Genomic DNA, 20679 nt, shown 5'->3' with positions numbered 1-20679 from the left:
TTGTTGGGGTACCTGGGTGGCTCAGTTGGTGAAGCCTCAGACTCTTGGTTTCAGCTCAGGTCATGATCTCTGGGTCCTGGGATTGAGCCCTACATCAGGCTCCATGCTTAGCACGGAGTGTGCTTGAGATTCTCTCTCCCTCTCCCTCTGCCTGTCCCCACCGCTCACATGTATGCACACTCTCTCACTCTCTCTCTCAAATAAATAAATAAATCTTAAAAAAAATAACAATAAAAATGATTATTTTTTGGTGGGGTACCAAAGAAATGGCGTACAAATAAATTTTAATATATCTATAGATTTGTTTAACCTCTATGACAATCAAAGTTAAAAGGAAAAGTCTGTGGGGCGCCTGGGTGGTTCAGTCATTAAGTGTCTGCCTTCGGCTCAGGTCATGATCCTAGAGTCCTGGGATCCAGCCCGCATCGGGCTCCCTGCTCGGCGGGAAGCCTGCTTTTCCCTTACCCACTCCCTCTGCTTGTGTTCCTTCTCTCACTGTGTCTCTCTCTGTCAAATAAATAAAATCTTTAAAAAAAAAAAAAAGGAAAAGTTTGTCCCTTTCTAATTATTACTCTGTTGTGCAGATATACCAGAATTTGTTTATCCATTCACCCATAAAAGAATATTTGGGTTGTTTTCAGCTTTTGCAGTTACGAATAGAGCTGCAATAAATATTAATGAACAGGTCGTTTTGTTGTTGTTGTTGTTGTTGTTGTTGTTGTTGTTGTTGTTGTTGTTTTGGAATATAACCCAAGAGTAAGATTGCTGGGTCATATAGCAAGTATATGTTTAACTTTGCAAGAATTGTCAAACCTTCTTCCAGAAATGCTATGACATTTTGCACTCCTATCCACAATGAATGAGAGTTCCAGCTGTTGCAAATCTTAGCCATCACTTGGCCTTATCATCCCTGATATTCCAGGTTTGCTTCTGCTATCACTTCCCTTTGTTGGAAAAACTTACTTTAATAGTTTTTCTAGTAAGTCCAATGCCAAAAATTCTTTCAATTTTTCTTTATGAAAATGCCAAATTTCCCCTTCATTCCTGAAAGATATTTTCTCTGGATATAGAATGCTAATTCAATTTTTGCCCTTGAAAATATATCATTTGGTTTGAAGAATCCTTAAAGAAAGCTAGAATCATGATAGTGTAATATTAGGCAGTTGTAATTTAATTATCAGAATAGAGCTTAAAACTTTAACCAGAAAAAAAGTTTATAGATTAAAAGGATGGAGACAAGTTATTTCATATATAATTTTCAGCATTCAGTAAAAAGTCTATTCAAAAAAATAACCAAGAGAAAAACCAGATCATTAAAAGAGACCCACAGGTTATCTGGATATTACAATTATGAAACACTGAAATAGCTATGAATAATATACTTAAGAAAATATTTGACAAAATATAGTCTAGAAAAGAAATACACAGAAATAGAACAAGAATCAACAACTAATTAAGAATTCAGTAGATGGACTCGGTGTGGCCACTGCACAGACCAGACTTTGCTCCTCCAGATGCCTCAATCCACTTCCTCTGCAACCAAGTCTGACAAACATGATATGGCTGAAATTGAGAAATTGAGTAAGTCAAAATTGTAGAAGACAGAAACATAAGAGAAAAATCCACTGCCTTCAAAAGAAATGATTGAACAGGAGAAGCAAGCAGGTGAATGGTAATGAGGCGTGCACCACCAATATGCACTGTGAATTTCACAAGCATTGCCTTCTTACCTTACTTCTCTAAGCTGTTTAACTTTGTAAGATGCAAAGAGGTTAGATCAAGTTTAAATGACTGTTGCCCCTTTTCTCATTAAAGAATCTGGGAGCGCCTAGGTGGTTCAGTTGGTTAAGCATTACCTTCAGCTCAGGTCATGATTCCAGAGTCCTGGGATCAAGCTCACCCACCCAGATGGGCTCCTTGTTCAGTGGGGAGTCTGCTTCTCCTTTTCTTGCTGCCCACCCCTCACTCGTGCTCTCACTCTCTCTCTCTCAAATAAATAAATAAAATGTTAAAAAAAAAAAAAAAGAGGAAGAAGAAGAATCTGAACTACTGTCCATAAATGCAGAGCCTCCTCTCCAATCTGCCTGGCTGGCTGGCAGGGAAGGAAAAGAACGGTCATGTTGGTGAAGGAAGAAGCTGAGTGGGAACAACCAGTAAAAACTAAGTTGGTCCAAGGTGTCCTGCAGGCTGTAAAATACAGTCAAACAGAATGCCGTTTTTTTTTTCTTCAAATAATTTTAATTATTGGAAGGCCCAAATTTTAAATTTTGCAAATAAAAAGTTTAAAATGTGGAGAAAAAAAAGGAATTCAGTAGATGGATTAAAGCAGATTAAACCCAGGAAATAAGAGTAATAGTGAGTTAAAAGTTGGATCAGAAATATTCAAACCAAAACAAATATACATGAAGAAAGAAAGTAGGGAAGTAATATCAGAGACATGGCGGTCACAGAGTAAAAATTTCTAATAAATGTGACTAGATCCCCAGAAAGCAACCTTGCCAAAGAACCACAAATTTAGAGAATCAAATATTTTATAATGAGCTGAAAGCACACCTGTTGAAACTTTTACCTGAAAGGAGACATTTTTACTATACTAGACAGTAAAACATGCCCTTTAGTATCTCTCTCTTATAGGGCTGTTCACTGTCTAAACATCTGTGAAGTTCATCCAGAACAAAGGCACTGGTGCAGCTACCTGCAAGATGCGCAGAAACATCTGGCTGCCAACAAATAGAAACCTTAAATAGTTCAACTGTTCTGTATGTATGAGACAAATTGAATCCATAGCAATGGTCTCGGAAAAATCCTTTAATAAATTTCTGCAACCTTTCATGAAAACCTCTTAGCCAGCACATGATAGCAACTCCCTTAATTAAATTAAGGCTTGATACAAAACACTAATATGTAATATTTTGCTTGTGGTGAAATATGAAAAGATGCTGCTGTCACAACTTCTGTACTGGCTAGTAAAATAAGGTTTTCTTTAATTTCTGAAATAGAAAACACACTCCATTAGCATAAGAATATGGCATTGTTAAATACGTTTCACTTAAATTAAAAATCTGTTCATCAACATATTAGGAAAGTGAAAAGGTAAGTCAAAGTGGGAGAAAATTTGCAAACATATCTAATGCGGGATGTGTATCAGGATATACAAACAACTGCTACAAATCAGTGAAAAATGATAGACAATCCAACTGAATACAGGCAAGATATGAACTGATACATACACAGATTATGTATAAATGGCCATGAAGGAAATGAAAAGGTGATCATTTTCATCATTCTTCAAGGGAATGGAAAGCAAACCACTGAGATATCACTGCACAATCTCCAGAATGGCTAAAGTTAAAACAAAAAACCAAAAATAGGTCATATAGGTGAAATGAGATGCAAATCAGTCTCAAGCTGCTGGTGGGAATGTGATTTGATACAATCAGTTGGACTCATTATTTGCGCTGTCTACCCAAACTCAACATACGCATACTGACACTTTTACCCATACGGTATTTTCCCAAGAAAGCTGTGTCTATCTGTGCACAAATGGATATGTACAGGAATGTTCATAACCACATTATCTATAATACTCAAACACTGGAAAAATCTAAACGGCTATCAATACTAGAAGGAATAAGTAAATTGTGTATTCATGTATTAGAAGACTGAATAGTAATGTAAAAAAATGTACTAGGGCTACATGCAACTAAACTACATGGAAATAATTTGGTTCCATCTTAAGTATTTATTCTCCCTTTGCTTAGAATAAGAAACAAATAGATTTGACATTTGTTTTTAATTATCATGCACTTCACATCACGCATGTTAGAGATCAGTTAAGGCATTATTGCTGTAAATCCTTCACAACTTACAATTCCCAAAATCAACATTCCCACACAGCCCTTATTTAGGAATTTTGGCTATGACTCAGAAGATTATTTCAAATCATTTTTAGGGGGGAAATCCTTAGACGACTTTATCCCTTTATGAGGATTATCTCTGATGTTGCATCCTGGAGGTGACAGAAAAACTGGTAAGGAAACTTTATTTCTATTATTTGTCTCTTGTTTTGAGCACTTGCAACTATTTTTATAAGAAAGAATTTGAAATCATTGTGCTATTTTGTTTACTCATTTATGCAATTTTGTTTATTCATTTATTTACTGCTACTTTTATTAAAATTACTAATGCAAGAATATAGATTTTGTTGGGGTGCACTTAATTTATAGACTACTAAGCTATCCTGGAGGTGACAGAAAAACTGGTAAGGAAACTTTATTTCTGTTATTTGTATTATATGTGTATTTAATAGCTCCAATTATAGGAAATGGCTTGTGCTGATTCACTATATCCCCTACTATGTTCCTTACTATGATCAATGGCATATAAGTTGCTAATATATTCTACTAAAACACTGGATTACTTAAAATTACTGGTTAGTGTCTCAGGTAGAACAGCAATATTTATTTACTTACTACTCTTCCTTCAATTTTAGAATGTCTTTTGCAAAGCTGAAATTGAACTATAAAGGAGATACATTTTTTTTTAACTTTTTTTTTTTTTTTTTTGAGAGAGAGAGAATGAGAGACAGAGAGCATGAGAGGGAGGAGGGTCAGAGGGAGAAGCAGACTCCCTGCCGAGCAGAGAGCCCGATGCGGGACTCGATCCCGGGACTCCAGGATCATGACCTGAGCCGAAGGCAGTCGCCCAACCACCTGAGCCACCCAGGCGCCCTGTAAAGGAGATATTTTTATTCCAAAATAAGAGTATGTTAAAAAACATTTTGATTAAACAAATATAATGGAAGTGTTAATCACTGGTCTGGAATGATTGACCAAAGATCAAAGCATAGCTTCCTGCTTTAACAACTAAAATGAAAAGGAAGGCTGATCATAGGTAGAGTGGAAAATAAAATGACAAGCAAATCAACTTGGTATGACTCTGTTAGCTTTCTCAGAGTAAATCTATGAAGTGAGGTGTGTATTGTATTCCTCATTCTTTTGGGAGTTCACTTAAAATAATTGTCCTTAATTTGGGAACCCACTGGAAAATAATTTGTTGTGGACTCTTAGATGATTAAGTTTAACAAGAACCAGATAAAAAAATTCCCACAATGGTAAAAATGCATACAGTACATACGTACATATCTATCTCTATCTATATATATCCATTTGTATACATATATATGTATATGTATGTATATATGATGTATAGATATAGATACTGACAGATATATATATATGTATAAGGCATTGTATGTGTGTAAATGTATATCCATCCATCTACATATCTTCATGTTGCTTGCATCCGAGATGTTATAATCATTGTTTTGTTTAAAGGACTTCACATACTTGATAAAAATAAATAGGCCCTTTTGAAACAAATAGTATTTGAGCATATTTTCCATTATAATGTTTGTCAGGTGGAACTTACCTCACCTTATCTCTTCCTGATATTGAGATTCTTAAGTCATCTTTCATCAGCAAAACTGGGGGCCATAAACACCTGACATTTATAATTCCTAGTATTTATCAAGGTCTTGCTATCCATCTTTGCTTCTGCTCCTCATAATCCCTTTAGGAGCTCTCATTCAAACTATTATATTAAACTGTCCCAAAATGTGGGATCATTGCTAACTAATTCATTCAGTGGCTATTTATGGAATGTTAACTATGCGCTATGCATAATTATTCTAGATTCTGGGGTTATATCAACCAACAAAACAAACATCTCTTTTTGAAGCTTACATTCTTGTTAGGGGGTGGGTTAGATACAGAAGGTAATGAGTGCCTTTGGGGGAGGGGAATATAATTGTAGAAGTAAGAAATTAATCTTACTAGCTTATCCATTAAAAAGAAAAATCTCCCCCTTTTTCATTTATAGAAAAACATTTAGAGATGATAAATTAATTAATTAACAAAAGGTAGAACTTTTCTAGAACACATGGTACTTCAAAAATCCAGGTCACTATAATTCATTGAGTTTAGTGGAGATCCCTTAAAAAGACAGTGAGCATGTAGACAAAGTTAAAACACAGTTCCCTTGTCTTTAAGGAACTTCTGCACATATCGTATGGCATCATTTAAAAATGCTAAGTTTTCTGTTGCTTTGAGGCATACAAAGTGAGAAACAAGTACAATGATAATCACCCACCATCAGCACCCAGGATGGGCTCCTGGCTCAAAGCACATTCTTCGTTTGAGTACTTTAGATATTTGGGGAACATTTATTTTGACTCAAAAGATGTTTTCCTTTTTTAAACATTGGATGGCTATCCCATTCGAAACTGATTTTCAGTAGCATTTGACTTTTAGCTAAATAAAATGAGTTCTGCAAGATATGAAAAACAATCATTTTGATTGAAGCCAATTGTGGTAGGAAATCAGAAGCTTTTGAGGTCTTTCAGTCTTGTGTGTTTGCTTGTTATCAAAATAGCTTTTGACGCCTGATGCTTAAAGATCTCTATCTAAAACAGATGTAACTTTACTAAATCTTCTTGTGGAAAGCTTTGTCTAAAAAGATTGCATTTTAAAATGTAACCATAATTAGATTTATTTTATTAAATAGCCCAGAAAGCCTCAAAAAATTCTCCCCCCACACCCTGCCCAGAAAGGGACTGTTATAGGTCCATTAATCCATATATTAAGTATGTCATAAAAGTCAGCTATGAAGAGTGACTTTAATTAATTTGCCACCAAAAAGGATTTCCTATTTGGTCATTCTTACCCTGCATTTGAATCATTCTGTCAGAAAACATGACGAAAATACATTGCTCTTTTTATTTCATGCAGAAGGCTTTGCATTCATTGTGAGTTCATCTTTAAGTCTAAATCAGTATTTAGTGGATTTTCAAATACTTTGAGTTACTTTTAGGTGGGAGTAATAAAATCAAAAGAACATTGGGGGAAAACACTCACTAACGTAGTATCAAGTATCATCCTTTCCTGCATGCTGGTGTGCAAGAGTGTTCGTTCCAGGCACATTTGACTAAAAGCTAAATCTTTTGAGAAATCAACCTCTCAACATCAGCTAGCTGAACAGTAAATGCTTCCATGTGTGATAAAATCAAAGACTCTTATTTTTCCCCCAGATGATTAAGAAAAGCAAGTCTTTCTTACACAATTCTAGTGGAGAGATTGAAAGCATCAATAGTTCTGTCAGAAAGACTAGTGAAAAACAGGAGAACACAGAGACGATTAAATTACTTAAATATTGGGGGCGCCTGGGTGGCTCAGTCGTTAAGCGTCTGCCTTCGGCTCAGGTCATGATCCCAGGGTCCTGGGATCGAGCCCCACATCGGGCTCCCTGCTCAGCAGGAAGCCTGCTTCTCTCTCTCCCACTCCCCCTGCTTGTGTTCCTGCTCTCGCTATCTCTCTGTCAAATAAATAAATAAAATCTTTAAAAAAAAATTACTTAAATATTGGATCCAATTGATTCACAGAATAAAGTCACATTTTCTCTCATTCTACATTCTTTTCACAACGCTAGAGCATTGTTCTGGAAATCATGATTTGACTATGTGGCTATAGATTCTGAATATATTTTTAGTGCTCTCTTTAGCTTGAAATTCTAATATATAGATAAGAAAACCTAATAGTGTTGCATTTATCAATATTGTATTTTTTTAAGTAACTTTATAAATAATATTGAAATGATTCCAAATTTTACATGCATAACTAAAAAACCATTACTCTTCATGATTTTAAGCGAAGTTCTAGTTTTATTTGTATCAGTTCCACTAATACAGAAAGAACAAAATAAGCAATCTTTCCTTAATGGTTCATAATCTATTCCAAATCATGGCAACTATTGAGCCAGTATTGCTGCCAAAAGAGAATTCATGTTGATTACAGCATTTAATAGAGTCAGACAGCCACTTCACATCTAAAAGAAACACATGAGCCTTTGTTCTGTGTCCTCCAAGCAGAAATGTCACCTGTGGAGAGTAAACAAGGAAAGTCTACAGTTTTCAAGGAATTTTTCTTTTCTTTTTTTTTTTTAAACAAACTGTGCTCATTATCTCGACTAATTTTCCTTAAAATGTTATATTCATAAATTGTTATGAAAAAATGAGCCAACAATTTCATGGCATTATCACATTATAATGCACATGATACAACAGTAAAGAATTGCTCATCAAAAAAGCCAGGAAAGATGTTTAATAAACGGAAAAGAATATTTATATTACCTAAAAGGAACAAAATAATAATATTATCTGAAAATTATCTTTAAAACATATTACCATAGAAGTTTGTTAAACTTCAGATTTTTCACCTCTCTGTGTCTTCCCTTTCCATTCTTTCATAAAGAATTCCAAAAATTCTTCACACTTCTAGCTAAGATTGCATTACAAATTCTAAACCTCTCTCATGCTCAAAACAATGTAATTAGTTCCATGAAGCAAAAATGGAAAATGAATGCTTAGAACTGACAAACACTGAAGCTGCAGATCTGCTAGATTCTGAGTCCAGAAAGATAAAAAACATAACACAATTTTAAAATATTTTTAAAAAATAAAAATATATTTTTAAAAAATAATCACTGAAATTAAAAATAATCTGTTAAAGGAATTAACTCTATAATGAAGTAGAGTTTCCACAGTGGTTAAAAAAAAAAAAAAGTAGTGAATCGAAAGACAATAGGGAGGAATGATTTTAAAGAGTTCTCAGAGGTAAAGAGATAAGAAATATGAATGATATAAAGTCTCATTTGAAGTAAATCAAAAACACAATGGAGAGGTGGCAGAAAAGTAAAACTCAAGGAGTTAATAGCTGAAAATCTTCCAGAATTGAGTTTTCATATTGAAAAAACATAATGATTGAATCACTAAATGCTACACCTGAAACTAATAATACACTGTATGTTAACTAACTGGAATTTAAATAAAAACTTGGAAAGGAAAATAAAAAAATACATCATGATTATTGACCAGGATAAGTTTTTAATTGTTACCTAGATTCATCACAATAAAACTGTAGAAAATCAAAAATAAAGGGAAAACCTGTAATAGCTACTTGAGGGTAAAGATCACTAGATGGAAATTGGATTGCTGACAGATTTCTCCATAGTAACGATAATGCCAATGTATGTTTTCAAAACACAAAGGAAAGATTTTAAACTGTATTTCTATACTCAGCTAAGTCATCATCTAAAAGGAGATAAGGACATCTTAAGACATTTGGGAGTTTAGTATTCCCAGATTCAACAGTAGGAATTTCCAAGCATGTATTTCAACCAGAAAAGAAATTAACTCAGAGGAAATGAACAGGATGAACAAAACAAAAAGATGAAAGTCACAAATGAAAACAAAATTGATAAAAAAAAAGTTTCTAAATTAGCTATTGATATTGATTTTAAAAGAGTGAAACAAATATTGATTTCATTTTTTTTCTGTTTTCAAAGATACATCTAAACTACAGATAACATGATAAGGATAAAGTGAGGAGATATTCAATGTATATTTATTATTTATTGTTGTGTAACAGATTACCCAAGAACTTGGTGACTTAAAACTATATATATATATATTTTAATGTTACAGTTTCTGTAGGTCTAAAATCAGGGCTTGGCAGGCGCCTGTGTGGCTCAGTTGGTTAAGCGACTGCCTTCGGCTCAGGTCACGATCCTGGAATCCCGGGATCGAGTCCCACATCGGGCCCCCTGCTCAACGGGGCGTCTGCTTCTCCCTCTGACCCTCTTCCCTCTCGTGCTCTCTGTCTTTCATTCTCTCTCTCTCAAATAAATAAAAATCTTTAAATAAATAAATAAAATAAAATAAAATCAGGGCTTGGCTAAGCCAAATCTCTGCTTTGAGCTTTCTTCCATGCATTAATCAAAGTGCTGTCCATTTAGCACAGTTATTGTGCTAAATGTGTCTTTCATCTAGCTTGTGAGACATTTATTGCCGAATTGTTCTAAAAAGTTCCTTATAATCATTACAAAATGGGTGTTTCTTTCCCTCACTGAATTAACACTGTGGTGAATGTGTTTTTCATCTAGTTATGAAGACTTATTTCTATGTTTTCTTTGAGGGGTTTTGTGGCTTTAGTTCTTATTTTTGGGTTACTGATACATTTTAAATTAATTTTCTATATGATGTGAGGCAGGTGTTCAACTACATTCTTTACCTTGAAAATCCAGTTCTTCCAGAACCATTTGTAGGAGAGGTTCCTCTTTCCCCTATGAATTAATTTTGCACCATTGTAAAAAATCAGTTGGCCACAGATTTATGATTTATCTCTGGACTGTCAATTTTATTTCATATCAATGCTTATGCCAGTACCAAATTGTTTTGCTTACTGTAGTTTTTCAGGAATGTTTTAAATCATGAAATGTGAGTCCTCTAATTTTAGTCTTCTTTTTCAAGATTGTTTTGACTATTTTGGACCCTTCAGAATTCAGTATGAATTTGAGGGTCAGATTTTCAATTTCTGCAACAGAGCCTATTGGAATTTTGATAGTAATTGTGGTGAATTTGTAGATCACTTTTGGGGATATTGATTTCTTGACAATACTAAATCTACTGGTACATAAGCATGGTATTCCTCTCCATTTATTTATGTCTTCTTTAATTTCTTTCAGCAATGGTTTGTAGTTTTCAGTGCAAAAAGCCTTTCACCTCCTTGGTTAAATTTATTCCTGTATAGTTTTTCTTTTTGATGCTATTATAAATGGGATTTGATGCTATTATAAAATTTTATTTTTGTGCTGTTTATTGCATGTGTATAGAAACAGAACTACTTTTCCTCTGTTAATCATGTACCTTGAAACTTGGTGAACATTTTTTTATTAGATCTTATATCTTTCTTGTAGATTCTTTGGAATTTTCTACGTGTATGATTATGTCATCTGTGAGCAGTTTTACTTTTTCCTTCCCAGTGTGGGTGCCTTTTATTTCCTTTTCTTCTCTGATTGCTATGGTTGGACGTTCCAGTAAAATGTTGACTAGCAGTGATGAAAGTGTGCATCCTTTTGTTGTTGTTGTTTTAAATGTGATTAAATACATATTGAGAGTAAATATGTTAATCATTAGGTAAAGTAACAAATACATATAAAACTAATAAAACTGAAAAAGACTAAAAGAATATGATAAAGATAAGAACAGAATTCATTGAAATAGAAAATAAATAAAACAGAGATAAGTAGCTAGATCTTTGAAAAGGACTATCAAGCAGATTACAAACCAATATTAGGTTTTTTGTTACTTTTACAGAGTTATACAGGAGAATTGCATTAGAACATGATATTAACTGGGCTTTAAGTACATCTGTAATTTTTTTGAATGACTAAAGCAAGTATGGTGCTTTTGTGAATATTTGTCATGTAATTTTTTGTATTTTTCTAGATGACCTGAATATGTATAACAAAAATTATGTACATGTATTTTAAAAGAAGATCCAACAGAATATGTAGTTTTTACAGTGTTCATATATATGTGTTTGTTTGTTTGTTTGTTTATTTATTTGACAGAGAGAGAGAGAGAGAGAGACAGTGAGAGAGGGAACACAAGCAGGGGGAGTGGAGGAGGGAGAAGCAGGCTTCCTGCCGGGCAGGGACCCCGATGTGGGGTTCGATCCCAGGACCCTGAGATCATGACCTGAGCTGAAGGCAGACACTGAACTACTCAGCCACCCAGGCGCCCCAATATATATATATATATTTTAAAAACGATTTGTCCTCTAGTTCTATCACATGAAAAAAAATTCTAAGTTGGAAAGAAGAAACAAAGGCCTAAATAATATTCTTTCAGAGAAATTAAATAATAAGCAGAGGAGTTGAGGAAATCTAATGTCATAGCAGTCTTCAAAATTACTGTGTTTTTGTTTTTGTTTTTTAAGTTTGAAGCATTTGTGAAAATTAATTTCCATATATTTCCAATCTGTTTACCCTTAGCTATTATTATTATTTTTATTTGGTGAACTGTGAGGCTGGACTATAGGAAATAAGAACCTGAACATGCTAGAGATTACCAAAGGAATGAATATATGAATGAAAATAGCATATACTTGGAGACATCAAAACATTGCAACTTTTTAAAAATATGCAATTCCATCTGAAATAGCTTTAAAGCTCCATGGAACTTAACTTTCTTCAGATTAAAACAAACTTATTTGTTCTCCTAGAATAACTCAAAACTTAACATTTTATTTATGAAAATCTCATTCCATATTTCTTTTTCAGAAACATACACACTTATTATAACATTATCAAAAAGCAAAACATTGAATCTGAGAAATAACCCTGTGATTTTTGTCTCTTGAAATTTTAATAATTTTCTTATTTTTAGTTAAATATATAAGCCAGTTTCGGATTCCTCCCCTACAGCAGACTCAGCAGTATTGTGCAACAAAGCAATTCACACTTGTAATGATGACATCTTATTTTATGAAGACATGGCCACATTTCAATGAATAAATTCATGAATTCTCACCGCTCTGTGACCCCATATCTACAGTCTTTTTTATCTGGTCCCATTCTAGCCCATTACTGTCATAACAAAAGCAGCCATTCTATTTCACTTCTGATCTTATCTGCCCTTTAAAGGTGAAGAAACATACAAGCAACCAAGAAAATAAGAACCTCACATTTTTCTTTCTTTAAATGGCTCATAAACTCACTTTTTTTAGTCAAATTCACTCAAAATAGCTATACGCTTTTTCAATAGGGGAGTTTCTTAGATTATGAAATTGTACTGAAAATATAATTGCCCCATCTTCAGCTCACCTTTTTCAAAGATGCCTTTTTGTGGATGAAGTCTCATTAACATTCAGAAATTATCCCACTGATACCCTGAAGATAGGAGGTAAATAGATGAGTGTGTGAGCTGAGTCTCTGTAAGGCATTCACAAGGTCAGAGACAACTCATTAAAATACTGCTTAAGGGTCTCTTAATACTGCTAAAGGGTCTCTTAATGACAGCATATGATTCTTCATCCCTCTCTTCTAAGTCCTGACCCCTAGAATCTTGCTAATTCACATTTATGTACAGGTTCAAAGATACTATTAAATATTTAGGATCTGAGAACATGAGGTGATTTGCCGTGAAATTAGTCACCCAAAAGTTCTAATAGAGATCAGATAAATGTGGCAGATTTACTACAGAGAATTATCACATCTCCTTCTCAAAAGCTCATAAAAAGAAAGTGATAAAAAAAAAAAAGTGTAAACCCACAAGGACAGAGAGGAAAGAAATGACATAAGAAATTTTAATAAATCTTTGGAATACTGGTAGTTGGGAGAAAATTGGTGAATTACTTAGAAAAATGGAAATAGTTGTTACCTAAAAGCTTTTGGAGTAGAAGACGGAAAAGTAGCCAGAAACTTTATTTTTGAACCACAAAGATGACCCAGGGCTTGGACGCATTAAGGGAATAGCAGAAGGTAGGGAGCAGGTTCCAGACTGTAAACACTGAAACACCTGTAGCAGGCATGCGTGTCCCAAGAACAGAGGGAAAGCAACTAGTATAAGAAGAACGCCCAAACCGGAGTAACATAAAAGAAAGAACGATCAAGTGGGATAATCTTAATTGCTATAAAGACTGATACTCAAAACAATCATTACCATCATTTTCATTTATCTACTTTTAATATTGTAGTAAATAAGAGGTAAGCAATAAACTTTCCATTTGCCATATTTGTTTTAAAACCTATGACAAATATTAGAAAAATATGTGTATTTATTGTGTTGTTACATCCTATTTCATCTCTGAAATGCCCTTTGTTTAAAAAGAGTCAGTCATAATCATATTCATAATCATAATCACATATTAAAGCTCTACTAGTCCTCTTTCTTGAAATGAGGCCACAATTTTAAAAATATGACAGCTCTGCCATGAAAGACAACTGTTTCTCTGTTGTTTGGTTGCCATTTGTGATTAATGACTGCTGGATGAATAGAGGACAGCAAACCTGGAACAAAAGAGTCATAAAGTGTGATTAAAAGTGTATTTCTTAGTATTTTATTTAAATTTATACTTGAAGAGATACTTTTGGTTATACACTATTAATATTTAAAATCACTTTTTCAACCTTATATCTTATGAATCTTTTTTGTTTATCATACAATAACAGTTCCTTGAGCTGCTAGTATAATAAGATCAGCGGATAGATTGACTTCTGTATTATAGGCAAAGTGAAAAAAATTTTTTTTTAAATCTACGGTAACAAAGTCACATGTTTACATTATGCCCAAAGAGAAAGGTTAGGCAGAAAACAACTTGTCAGCCCTCCCTACGTGGATGATGTCTTCAGGGCAGAGCATTACTTAAATTTCTGTCTCAACCAGCCTGAGGAAAAGAATGCATTTACTTATCTGCCGAATCAAATAGCAAATAAAGGTTTGGCAGATTGGGGGGAGGGGCGGGTGCGGGTAAGGGTTGGAGGAGTGAGAACTATGGAGGCTACCAATTTGATTTCATAATTTTTCATAATGATTAATCCATTTCTAACAGCATACTACACACTTTAAAATCATTTATAAGGTTTAGTCTCTGTTCTCTGCAATTTTTATGGCTAAGCGATATAATAAGTCAAGGACGATATAATTAGTATCTCTATGTGCAGAATGCCATAAAATGCTAAGAAGTGCTTTTGCCTCATTTCTTATTTCCCCCAGGATTCAAAGGAGTAGATAACACCATCCACAGGAGTGAGAATCGATCTGTCAGCATTGCTTTGGTGTAGGTTTTAGTAACTGCATCATCTAAGATTCACCCTTAGGCAAGCGGATGAGGGACTGTCGCTGAGGCATTTTGATAAATATTTTGTATTTGTACTACTCCATAAAAATCTAATGTAAACTGTGTCACTGCATGATCCTGTATAGACAAATATTTTTCATAATGCTGTGTTTTCCTCTGGTGCCAGAATGCTATCATAAGAATATAAATTTAGAAATGTGTCTTCATGGTTGACTTTTTGATATCACAATTCTGGTTGTATTTCAGCTACATCCATGACTTTCTCAAAGATAGATTTTTGTTTTCTAGTCTATGTAGTTATTATGAGGTTGGCAAAATTCCTGTTGATGCAGAATGAAATGTTCATATTTAAATTTTACCCCTATTTTTTAGAAGTCTTCAGATTTCATCATCATGGAAAACTGATAATGTAAATTAGGTGAGAATGGATAACTTTTTAAATATTAACTATCAAGTTCAAACATTTTTCTAAACTCAGAAAAAAAAAGTTACTTCAGATTAGCTAAGGAGAGCATTTTAAACAGTATCTCTCCATTATATTCATCTATTGATTATATAGTAGTGAACTGCAAAAAAGATACTCTTTTCTTCAATTTCAAGAGCAATACCTACCAGTTTCTGAGTGCTTGCTATGAGCCAGAAAATGGCCTGCACAATTTACATATTTTTAATGCATAATTTATAACAAATGTATAAAGGTAGATGTCATCACTCTCATTTTTCAGGTAAGGAAATTGAGATTTGGAAAGGTCAAGTAACTTGTCCCAAAAGAGTTAGAAAAAGGAGCCAGATTCAATTCCACATCTCATTAACCGCCAAAAGTCTGCCCACGGACTATTTTATACTGTTCCTTTTTAAAGGGGAAACACCATTCAGAGTTTCAGAAGTAAGACCTATAATCATGTGAAAGATTGTCACAATACTGAAAAAACTTAAAACTAGTTTTCAAATGCTTAACCAAGTATATTAATAACAAAAAAAACAATGTGTACGGTTTGCTTATGGAAGGACACAATACTATGGATAATATATTTTCATTCTTTACTTTTTATTATGTTATGTTAATCACCATACTTAATACCATTTTTGCTTCTTCATAGCCTGACCTTTTTTTTTTTTTTAAAGATTTTACTTATTTATGCATGAGAGACAGAGAGAGAGAGAGAGAGAGAGGCAGAGGGAGAAGCAGGTTCCCAAGGAGCAGGAAGCCTGATGCGGGACTCGATCCCAGGACCCTGAGATCATGACCTGAGCCGAAGGCAGACGCTTAACCATCTGAGCCACCCAGGCGCCCCATAGCCTGACCTTTTTAAGAAAAGTTGACTTGATTCAGACTACACTAATCTGAATAGTCAATTCTTTCATAAATATTCCGCATAAAATACAGGTTGTTTCAAAAAGTGGAATTACATTATATAAAGTGATTAAGGAATAATTATTTTGATTTCCATATTGCAGAAGAGAAAATGAAACTTGAGGTCAGAAGTTACAAAGTGATCGCTCTAAATATTTAAAAGTCACCATTTAACTAAAGACGAGTTGCTTTTTTTGGAAAGATCTCAAAAATTAAGTACTGTAGTACTTGACATTTTCTTTGTTTAATGACAATTTAATTTTCCAATGTCTCATCCTTTTCCCACATTTGCCTTCTGTTACTATGTCGAAGCAGTGTTCAGTTTTTATCTCCAAATCTATATATAAATCTAATCTTAAATATATCCACACAAATGTTAAGTACATAAAAAGCATAAATATATACATATACCAGCATAATAACTTCTTGTAGCATGGTCTATTATCACTATCCACATAACATGTTATTTTATTAGCAAACAAAACACGTATATTTTTAACTGAATATTGAAGTTAGGCATAAGTCAAAGACCTGCATAACTTAACAAATGATGGGCTGCGTGTGTCAACAACAAAATGTGCTCTTTCTACAACATATTAATCATAAAGTATCAATAATGAGAAGTCTTTCATGAATAGCTTTAAAAATGTTCTCACGTTGGGTGCCTGGGTGGCTCAGTTGGCTAAGCATCTGCCTTTGGTTCAGGTCATGATCCCAGGATCCTGGGATCAAGTCCTGTATTGGGCTTCCTGCTCAGCAGGGAGTCTCCTTCTCCCTCTACCCCTCCTCCCTGCTCATGATCTCTCTCTCTCTCTCTCACAGTCTCTCTCTCTCAAATAAATAAATAAAATCTTTAAAAAAAAAAGTTCTCACATTATTTCACTTGATTTTACAAAAATCCTGAGTAGTAGAAATAACATGTGTTTTCACCATCTGTTTATGGATAAGAAAACAAGAACTCAAGCAAAATTATTTATCTTGTACTGTCTTCTGCTTCTTGGCCCTCAGCTCTTTCCACACACATATGAAGTGTCTTTTAGCCAAATTGAATGTTGGCCAGTTTTTCTGTAATCTCTAACTTGATGAGCTCTTATGAGGCAGAGTTGCCTAACCTACTGAGTAAATTATAAAACCTTGCACATCATCCTATTTATAATATCAAAAATAAAAGAGGCACCTGGGTGACTCAGTTGGGTAAGCATCTGCCTTTTGCTCAGGTCATGATCCCAGGGTCCTGGGATCGAGCCCCACGGTGGTCTCCCTGCTCCGTGGGGACCCTGCTTCTCCCTCTCCCTCTGCCTCTCCCTCAGCTTGTGCTCTCTCTCTCTCAAATAAATAAAGTCTTTAAAGATAAATAAATAAATGAAATAAAATATCGAAAAAAAGATCTGGATACATGTCTTTCATATTGGTAGGAAGCATAGTTATTGATATTGAACTTAAGATTCCACTGAGTGTCTTCCAGAAATTAATACAGAAAATTGTCTTGGGTGAGTAAGTACTAAAATGGGCTCCCAGGTCATTACATTTGTATATTTGTAGGTCTAAAAGTACTTCATGTTATTATTTATATTGAATGTTCTATTTTAGAACCCAGTAAACCAAGGTCTCTTTCATTTGTAATTCTACTAAAGGAATGTCAAGAACTATTGTCAAGAACTCTTCTAAAAATGTTATTTGTGACTATGATGCACAAAAATCCTCTTACAGTCTTGATATTTAGAGACAGTAATAACATCTGCCTCTCACTTATTCATAAGAATGAGAGAGATTTAGCCCATATCAGTTGGTCAACATGATCATAAATTGAAGAGGTAGACCTGAATCTGAGGCACATAGGAAGTTCCACTAATATGTCTATATATCACCATATCTATTTAATGTTTAAACACGTTTTACTTTGCACAATAAGCATTTTCATGACTGACGATTTTCTTCATCTGAATTCCACATTTAGAAACAGATAGAACTTTAAAAAAATACTTTGTATCTCACTATATATACTATCCCTGCATGACAGCTTCAGTGACTAGAATTTGCACCTTCATCATAGTTTTAGATTTTAAATTTGTACCTCCTAATGTACATATATTTATTTATAGTAAATGCCCAGAGGTAGAGTTGCTGGATCAAAGAGTATGATTCAACTTCACCAACTGTTCTCCAAGGTAATACCAATCCACACTGCCACCAACAGTGCATAAGAGTTCTTTTCAACCCACATCCTTGCCAACATGGTGAATGTAGATTGGCATCTAGCTGTGTCTTCTTACTACTAAATTTATATTACTTTTTATATCTTATTTTGGTTACATATTTCTTTTTTTGTGAAGTGCTTATCCAAGCCTTCTGATTATTCTATAGGTGGTCTGTTTTCATACTGGGATATAGAACTCTAAGTATTCTAAATATGAGTCCATTGTTCTCTATATGTTCTCTAATACGGTTTTTCCAATTCATGTTCCTTTTTTTATTTACTGTATCTGTTGATCAAACAGAGCTTATATTTTTAATACAGTAGATAATTATCTTTTTAAATTTGTGTTTAAGACTTAAAAACTTCCTACCATAAGATCATGAAGACACTCTCTTACCTAATCTTCCAAAGGATACCTTGGAATTACACATTTAGGTCAATAATTAGGATGACCATCTTTTTTGCCTTGAACATTCCTATTTTATACCTACAGTCCGGGGTACTTAATTGCACCTTTTTTTCTCTCTCAACAACATCCCAGTTTGGATAATAAATTATATGGTCATCCTACCTATAAACCCACACGGAGATAGTGTGTGTGTATTTGTGTGTGTGTGTGTGTCGTGAGGTAGGGGTCTATATTAATACATTTTTCTGAGTAACACACAACACCAAAATTTCAGTGCCTTCCCACAGCAAGGTTTATTTTTCATTCACACTTTGTGGCTTCATTCTGGCTGTGTGTGGTTTAGCAGTGGCTTAACTGGTTTAGCTCCAGACTTAAGATTTGGTTCAGTTCTGTTTCATATGACCTTCATCCTACACTCAGGCTGACAGAGCCCACATTCCATTCAGTAAGGCAAACTACATGGTCAAAATGAAAATATTTTGGTCATGAATATATATTCTGGGGCTTTTGGGTGACTCAGTCGGTTAAGCAACTGACTCTTGATTTCAGCTCAGGTTATAATCTCAGGGTCATGAGATCAAACCCCATGTCGGGCTATGAGCTGAGCATCGAGTCTGCTTTCTCCCTCTCTTGCTGCCCCTCCCCCTCTCTAAAAAAATAACTTCATATATATATTCTGTCCACATGGAAGCTGTGACCAGGTTGGAGAGAGAAAGAGAGAGAATTGTGAGAAGGGATGAAATATAGCTGTCTTCAACAGGGCCCATTTTTTCCCCCATGTGGATATCCATTTTACCCAGTAGCATTTTTTTTTACTACCCTTTCTTTCACCATACTACTATAATACCTCAGTCATAGTCAAATTATCCATGTATGGGTGGGTTTGTCTTGGGAAAATCTATTATATTTCCTTGGTATATTTGTCTATCTCTGTGACAAAACACCCCTTTTATTGAAATACAGTATACACGCAGTAAACTTTACCAATTTTTAGTGTATAACTTGATGAGATTACACAATTATATTAGCCATGTTATTACTACGAAAATCAAGATATAGAATGTTTATATCAGTACAAAAAAGCTTCCTCATGCCCCTTTGAGTCATTCCCATACCAGAATTTCAACCTTAGAAATCCATTGATTTGCTTCCAGTTGTTAGAATTTTATTTACTTATTTTTTTAAAGTTTCTTTCTTTCTTCTTCCTTTTTTTTTTTTTTTTAGTAATCTCTGCACCCAACATGGGACTCAAACTCATGATCCTGAGATCAACAGTCACATGCTCTTCTGATTGAGCCAGTCAAGTTCCCCCAGTTACTAGAATTTTAAATTTTTAAGAGTTTCATTTAAATAGAACTACACAGTATTTTATGTCAGACTTCCTTCACTTAGCATAATGTTTTTCAGGTGTGTTCAGGTAGTTGTGGATATTAATACTTCATTCTTTACATTGCTGAGTAGTATTCCATTAGAGGAATATAGTGTGATGTGTTTAATTATTTACCAATTGTATATTAGTTTTTAGGACTGCCATAACAAAATGTCACAAACTGCATGGCTTAAAAAACAGAAATTGATTGTCTCACAGTTCTGGAGGCTAGAAGTCCAAAATCAAGGTGTTGGCTGGGTTGATTCATTCTGCAGCTGTGAGGGAGAATCTGAAGTTCTATGCCTAGTTTGCTTAGAATCTTTGTCATTCCTTGGCTTGTAAGCACATCACCACAGTCTCTGCCTTCATGTTTGTAGGGCATTCTCCCTGTGGGTATGTTTGTGATTAAAATTTCCCTTATTTATAAAGATATCAGTATATTGGATGAGGGTCCCACCCTACTCCAATATGACCTCATCCTAACTAATTACATTGCAATGACCCTATTTCCAAATAAGGTCATATTCCTAGGTACTGGACATTAGTACTACAAAAAATGAATTTTGAAAAAACACAATTCAACTTATAACATGTTGATTCCAACTTTTGGCTATTATAAATAATGCTTTTATGAAAATGTGTACAAGTCTTTAT

Source organism: Mirounga angustirostris, unplaced genomic scaffold, assembly GCF_029215605.1.
Source record: "Mirounga angustirostris isolate CCGP_5_RB_7025 unplaced genomic scaffold, mMirAng1.0.hap1 SCAF_2, whole genome shotgun sequence".
In the NCBI taxonomy this organism is placed as follows: Eukaryota; Metazoa; Chordata; class Mammalia; order Carnivora; family Phocidae; genus Mirounga; species Mirounga angustirostris.
Note: the sequence above shows the minus strand (reverse complement) of the source record.